This window comes from Centruroides sculpturatus, unplaced genomic scaffold (assembly GCF_000671375.1).
Source record: "Centruroides sculpturatus isolate CEXI.00-Female unplaced genomic scaffold, Cexi_2.0 scaffold153, whole genome shotgun sequence".
In the NCBI taxonomy this organism is placed as follows: Eukaryota; Metazoa; Arthropoda; class Arachnida; order Scorpiones; family Buthidae; genus Centruroides; species Centruroides sculpturatus.
This window is the reverse complement of record NW_019384491.1, coordinates 698,345-706,160: the sequence shown is the minus strand read 5'-3', so window position 1 is coordinate 706,160 and position 7,816 is coordinate 698,345. Positions and strand designations below refer to the sequence as shown.

Here is a 7,816-nt window from a genome sequence, read left to right as displayed (position 1 = left end):
ACTTTACACACTTTCCACATTGCAAGGCCATGAAAGAGAAATACCCACATATGAAGATGGATTACTCTGACCAAGTTAACACCCTCCTTACATCATTCAATGAGAGGTTTGATGAATTCCAGAAATACAAGATCTACCTGCAACTTTTTTCAACTCCATTTGATGTGAAAGTGGAAGATGCCCCTCCAGATGTCCAACTTGAGTTGATAGACATCCAGTGCAGTGATGAATTGAAATCACAGTTCAAAAATTCTAATCTCCTCACATTCTACAAAGAACTGTCAGATACATCATTTCCAAAACTGAAAGACAATGCTCGATTTTGTGCAAGCATGTTTGGCAGTACCTATGTATGCGAACAAGCGTTTTCGCTTATGAATTTAATTAAACAAGTGCAAAACACGGAACAGGTTAACCAAAGAGAATTTGGAAAATCTGCTGGTTGTTTCAACATCTGCCATTATACCAGACATCAATAAGATTGCCGCCAGCATCCAATCTCAGCCATCGCATTAATCGCTTGGGGGTCTGTCTCCCAGTCAGTAAACTTAATCCTAATTTGGACCTTCTTCACAAAAGGTTGTGCATCCCTGATTAATGTAAATATTATTAATGTTAAAATGAAATGTTAATATAAATGTTCTAATGCTAGCCAACTAGTAAAACTTGACACAATTTTCTTAAATTCTCCAAGCTTAAGAAGCTTTGAGAATGACGGCTTTGCTTTGAGCTTTGAGAAGCACTTATTAAATATGTCATTTTCATTGTAGTATTTGTGTTTAGTAGTTAAATTATTTTGACCCAATTGAACATGAATACAGTATTTTTGAGTCGTTCTTTTATTATCTCTGCTCTAAATAAGTACTCTATTTTTCTGAATGAGCCTGACTAATTGATCAAAGTATATATTTTTCTTTTCAGAACAAGGGGCAGAAGTAAGTAGATCACACACTTTTTAGTTGGACTAACTTTTCTGTAAGAATGAAATTGAAGTGCATACGCTGTAGAATAAAGATATGTAAATGTAGAATTTTATTGCCGCCTTTTTCCTCTTATTAAATATTTGTTAAAAATTAATTTTGTAATACAAATCAATATTAACATAAGTTGAATATGAAAAATACTAACAATAAAAGTATTTGAGTAAATGCCTGGGCTCTGTTCAGAGTAGGGTACCTCCTTATGAGCATTTCTGTCCCCCCATATAATGACTTGGTATTTAAGTTTGCCAAAGTTGGAGTCAGAGTCAGCCTACTAAAATTATCCCGAGTTGGAGTTGAGTGTTTTTTTTTTACCAACTCTGCAGCCCTGCTTAATTCAAAGAATTTTTGAATCAAAAAAGGAAAACAGAGCTGTTTCGCCAAAAGCATGAACTATAAGGTAAGTTGGCTGGTTGGAGAAACTTTCATCCTTTGGTGGTAATTTGTCTTTACACTGATGCTTCGTGCTTTTTGGATCCATATTGAAAAATTCAAATATTCAGCTCCTAGTGACCCCACCCACCATGGGGCCCAACAAAGGGATGCAGTCGCATGGAGTATTTCCATGGACCATCACACCAGGGTTTCCCATGAGCTATATCCTTACAATGCAGTCAAGAAGAGCACATCTTGTCTGACGTGTCTGCCCGGTCTGCATCGATCAGTTGACTCCAAGCTGAGGTCAATAATGACTCAGTGACCAGCCAGCCGATTGATTCAAACAGAGCCTAATTTGAGCCTCCCGTTTATCCGAAGCAGGGGCCAAAGTGGTATGTTGGAAACATTATGTTGCCCCTCAACTACCAGGATCCCCCTTTCCAGCATATGGGACACCATGCATGAAAACGTGGGTGGGCATTCAGATCCCAGGGATGATAGTTACTAAACCATCTCTGCAAGGTGTCCTCATCATGGACAGGAACCCACATCAAGGAAAGGAAACCTAGAGAGACTAAAGAAATTGATGAAAACAGTATTGAGTCTATTTGATATCTAGTGGGCCCTGCTCAGTGCAGGCACTGAGCAAGGCCCCTATTTTGAGAAGGGGACCCCACTGACCATAAACACAGGAAATATACTCTCAAAAAATAGAATACTGTAAGTGCAAAATAGGCTGCACAAAAAACTATGTAAACATTTCTGGGTTGTATTTGAGAATGAGGAAGGCTGGTCCCCATTGGGTTGCCCTGCCAGAGCTGAGCATTATTACTCAGACTGACTTTGTTGTTCAGTCACATTAATACCATCATAGGTGAATGACTGCTAATGATTAAAATACATTCACTTACTACTCTGTAGTCCCAATTGGCAAAGTAGATGTTAACTTAGAGTTGTAAATATGATATAAAACCGCTCCCAGTAACAGATTGATCCAACTGCTATTTAGTTGTATTTATTGATTTATTTTCAAGATATGCCTCAGCCATGCCATTTCCTCCCAAGATGCAAACACAATTACAGAACCATTCTTTTGCAATTTTGTCATTTCATATCAGATTAAAGGCCAAATTTAACATCTAGCACAATGGAAGAAGTGTGCCAAATGTTTAAACATCAAACAGAGAGTGATAACTTCATAGCACCTGACATCTACTGGCCTCATTGAACCATTTAATTTAACCCTTTTAAACTCATGACATTTCACTGTTCATTGTTCGAAAATACTCACTGCGCACATTACTCAACCAAGGTCTTCAACTTATATTATTCAAAAATTTGCCAAAAATACAGCAATCATCATACACATACGAAAAAATTCATGTATATACGTTACTTTTTGTTGTTTACGGTAGTAAAGTTTCTTCTTGCTAGCATAAAAGAATTTCTTCCAAAAAATATGTTAAAAATGATAGTTTGAATATTATTTATAATTTACACAACTCGATCATACATAAATTTTTTCGATTATATATAAAATGACAACACGTCCCGATTTTGGNTTCAATTTATCCAGAAATTATTCGCGATGCAGCTAGATCTGTCACAGCAATGCCCCCAACACAAGTCAGTGTGGAAAGATTATTTTCAGCTTTAAAAATAATTAAAGCTGACTTAAGGGCATCTATGAAAGATTTAATAGAGAGATTTAAAACACACATTTGCTCTGCCCCTTCACCATTTTTATGGTAGCTTTCGCATGCTTAGCTTGCACGTGGTCTGTTGTTCGACATATTTGTTTAGTTTAAACGTACAGAAATACTGCAGTTTTATTATCATGGATAGTTAAAAAAGATTCTTTTCTTGCGGGCTATTCTAGCAGTCTAACAGGACAAAATGCAGCTCTATACAAAACAAAAATTTCATTATGTCAAGGCAATCCATACGAAGCCAGTTTATCAGACTTCGTTGTAGATCAAGAGCTGCGGCCGAAAGTAAAATTTGGTGACATTATAAACTATTTGGATTCGACAACAAATTTCTACATCCTGTCACAAATGAAAGCTTACAAATCTTTAGAGGCCCATAACTATTTAACAAGTGGCTGGGTTTCTCCTGATATAAAGGTGAAAGTAATGAATAACAGCGAAGTAATATTGCTTGGAAAAGTATGTTTTGTTTTGTTTGTTTAAACTCATGTTTTTACTTATTTCTTAACTAAGAATTTTTGTCTGAAAGTAAAAAGTCTTNGGTAAATTTTTATATTTTTGAAAATAGCCCATTCAAATATTTTTCAGTGATTAATCTTAAGTATGAAAATTTTAAATACCAAGATTTTTTAAATGCTGCAAAATATGTAAATGTAGAATTATATGACGATAAATTATATGACGACATCTGTCTTCTTAAAAAGATCATTCCGTCCACCAAATCACTCAATTTGCCAACTGATAAAAAAATTTTCCTCTAATGTTTTCACTGAACTACCCAAACTTGTTGGTAAGATTCTGTCAATACCTATAAATAATGCTTACATGGAACCAATTTTTTCGATTATGGGAAATACCTGGACAGACAACCGTAACAGGATGAGGGTTGAGCTAGTAAAGCAGAATCACACATAAAACTTAATTTTGACATGAGCAGTTGAGAATTTTATGAATTCATAAGAAAGCCAGAAAATGCACATCTTGTAAAGGCTGCGATGTCAAACAGAAAATATACATGAAAAAATCTACATAAATAAATAATTAATTATGCATATACCATTTAGTATATTGCATAATTTTAGATTTATTTGCCTGTATTTATTTTATACCTAAATTGTTAGATTTGTTTTTTTATTAGTTATATGCATAGAAACTACTTTATNTTTTTAGAAAATATCTGCATTTCTTATTTTAAATGTACTGTAAAAATATATTACCTATTATTTATTAAGTATTATGGTGAATATAAAGAAATAAAAAATACATAAAATGCATGCAGAGTAAACTAAATTAGGCAATGTACCGAGTTAGACTCAGTGGTGTTTGATCATTGTCGTTACGTCTCGGCTTAATTCAGATAAGTGCAGGCAGTGCGGTTTGTTGTTTTCAATTTGACGTTCGGTTTGACTCATTATTTGATTGACGAAGGTAAAGCAATAGTCGCCACAACATAACAGTCAATAAGGTAAAATTTAATACTCTTTTTTAGCTTTTGTAGTAAATTTTTTATTTATTTCTAGTATTTACCCACAGAATAAAAGATGATTAAAAAAAGAGAATGCAAATTTAATGAAGAGCTAAGCAGATAATTTCCATTTATTAAAAAAACCAAAATAGACTATATGGTACGGTGTGATAAATGCAATGCTGAATTTTCGGTCTCACATGGTGGAAAAAACGATATTACTAAACATCTAGCGACAAAGAGGCACAAAAGATTTTTGAATAATGCCGCTTCCTTGTCTAAAATGGAACAGTTTTTTTGCAGTGTTAGCTTTGGCAACACGGAAAAACAACTAGCATTAGCGGAAGGGCTATTTGCTTTCCACACCATAAACAACAATCAAAGTTTCAGATCAACGGATTGTACGTCGCAAATGATCAAAACATTATATAACAAAAATATTTGCATGTGCAAGGACAAAAACCGAAGCAATTATTTGTAATGTTTCTTCACCATATTCGTTTTCACAATTGCAGAAAGAATTAGAAAAATGCGCATTTATATCCATATATTCTGATGCTTCCAATCACAGAGATTTAAAATTATTTCCCACAATTGTTAGATTTTTTGATCCAGAAACAGGAATTAAAATTAGAATATTATATTTTGTTTCATTGCCGGGTGAAACTTCACAAATAATTTTTGATTCAATAAGTACTATTTTAAAAAAGAATAATTTGAACAATAAAATTATTGCCTATTGTGCGGATAACACTAACGCAAATTTTGGTGGAAAAGCTAGAAGAGGCATCAATAACGTTTTTACGAAACTTAACGAACATTTGAACCAAAAAATTATTGGAGTAGGTTGTGCAGCGCACATTCTACATAATACTATTCAAACAGCATCTGACTTACTTCCAGTTGATGTTGAAAATATTATTGCAAAAATTTATTCGTATTTTTATATATATACTGTGCGTGTTGAAAGTTTGAAGGATTTTTGTGAAAGCGCAGAAATCGAATATAAAAGAATTCTTGGTTACAGCAAAACACGATGGCTAGCTCTTTTACCAGCTGTAGAAAATATTTTAAAAATATACGAACCATTAAAATCATACTTTTTATCACAAGATAAATGTCCAAGAATATTGCAGCTCTTTTTTGAAAATGACACATCACAAATTTGGCTTCAGTTCATCCACAACCAAGCTACATTATTTCACAATGCTGTGAAAATTATTGAAGGGGACAAAATTTCAATTATGGAAGTGTCAAATAAAATCAATAATTTAAAAACAAAATTACGAGAAAAAATTGATAACGATTACATTCCTTTAATTATTCGAAAAGACATCACTAGGTTAGAAGAACAAGGTGCCATTAAACGACCTGATTTTCTGAAACATGTCAAAAATTTTTATAACTGCTTGGAATATCTTGAAGAATGGACAGTTCAATTGGAAGATATTAAAAATTTTCATTGGATGACATTAGAAAAAGAGATTTTATGGGAATATGTGGAAAAATCTTTTGAATATATTAGTAACCATTTTCCAAAAATAATATTTGCGAAAATGATCTTTTTGATGAGGTGTCATTGGTAAAAAGATATGTTACAGATGAAAAAATTAAATGTTGGTTGTCTGCAAATGTGGAAACAGACAAAAAATGGACAGAGGTTATTCCTTCATTTTAAACAGAATAATATTCCTTATCAAAATATTTTGAAAATAGTAGAATTCGTGCTCTCCAGGAACAAATGCAGCAACAGAACGTGTTTTTTCTAGTATCAATAAAATATGGATAACTGAAAAAACGCAGTTGAACATTAAAACTTTAAAATCTATATTAAGTGTAAAATATAATTTGACCAATTCATGTGAAATATTTCACGACATTTTAATAAATGATCCGAATCTATTGCAAAGTATTCACTCGGATCAAAAATATGACCGTGAAAGAAAATCATAATTTTTTTAAATAAAAAATTTAATTTGATTAAAAATCATGATGTTCAAATTATTATTTTTTACAAATATTTTTATAGTTACCAATAATTAATNTACATAGGGAAATCTTGAGGTATTATCAGAAAGTGACTGATTTTATTGAAAAGAAACATCCCGAAAAGGTTCACACTGGCCTTATTGCTGCTCAAAGTAATGACATTTGCCTAAGTCATTTTAGAAACATTTTAAAAAGTAAGTAAATAATAAAACAATGGGATTGGTTATTCTAAATATTAAAATATATTCTAAAGAATTTTTCTTTAAAAAATCTTTTAAGAAATAACAAGCGAAAATCACTTTTTTAAATCCGATTTTGATAGAATTAAAAACAGAGATGAACTAGAAACCTATTTAGAATTTCTCACTTTATTTTTATTTTTCCTTTTTTATCCATATATATTTCGCTTATCAGCTTCATCAGTAGATGTAAAAAAGTCTTATTAAAAACAGTTGTGGCAATTTTTTTAATTCAAATTGTTCAGTACCTGTATTTTCTAGTTGAAATTACCATATAATAACCCTACTTGCTTTTAGTTTTAACGTGTAATGTTTATAAGTTTGCACTAGCTAAAGCCTGAAATTACATTAGTAATACATTTATAAATGTACTGTATCTAACTAATTTAATATAATCAAATCAGTAAACTCTTCTATGTTTTAAAATATAACTTAGTGTTTATTAATGCAGGGGTGCACAACCTGCGGCCCGCGGGCCACATAAGGCCCCTTATCAATGTTTATGCGGTCCGCTGGACGGTACAGGCCAAATCCCTTCTTTCCAAGTTTCTAAGTGTAGAACATTTCCCTTTCACAAAGTCATTAACACCCAACTGTTTTATAACTTTCCCTGAAGTGAGAAATGGGGAGTTGTTCTATAAATAGGTCTATTTCTAGCTAACACTTTCTGGTTTAGATATCGAATATTTTAAGTCTAATACATAGTATTATAACGATTTTTGAAGAATCAAATAGAATAAAATGATGTTAGAACGTCATTTCCGATGTTATCAGGAAGTTTCTATTTTGGCGGGAAATCTTCAATTTTATGCTTCGGAAAACTTGCTTATTCGTCTAAATAGCGTCAAATAACAAAAATAAATGAAAATACTGCTGAAAAACCATGAAAATAAAGATTTTTTAGCATTTGTTTACATTCTAGATTTTGATTGATTCAAATTCGACTATACCAATCTTTTCTGAAAAGACGCTTATTCGTCAACCTAATGTCATTCAAACTAGAAAAAAATAACAGGAGTTCAAAAAGAAATGTACAAAAAGCTATAACAACCAATA

General features: G+C 32.2%; 1 pseudogene; it reads left to right on the top strand.

Moving 5' to 3' along the window:
* The first annotated feature begins 4,348 nt into the window (after positions 1-4,348).
* On the top strand, positions 4,349-6,301 carry LOC111621782 (annotated as a pseudogene).
* Positions 6,302-7,816: the final 1,515 nt, after the last annotated feature.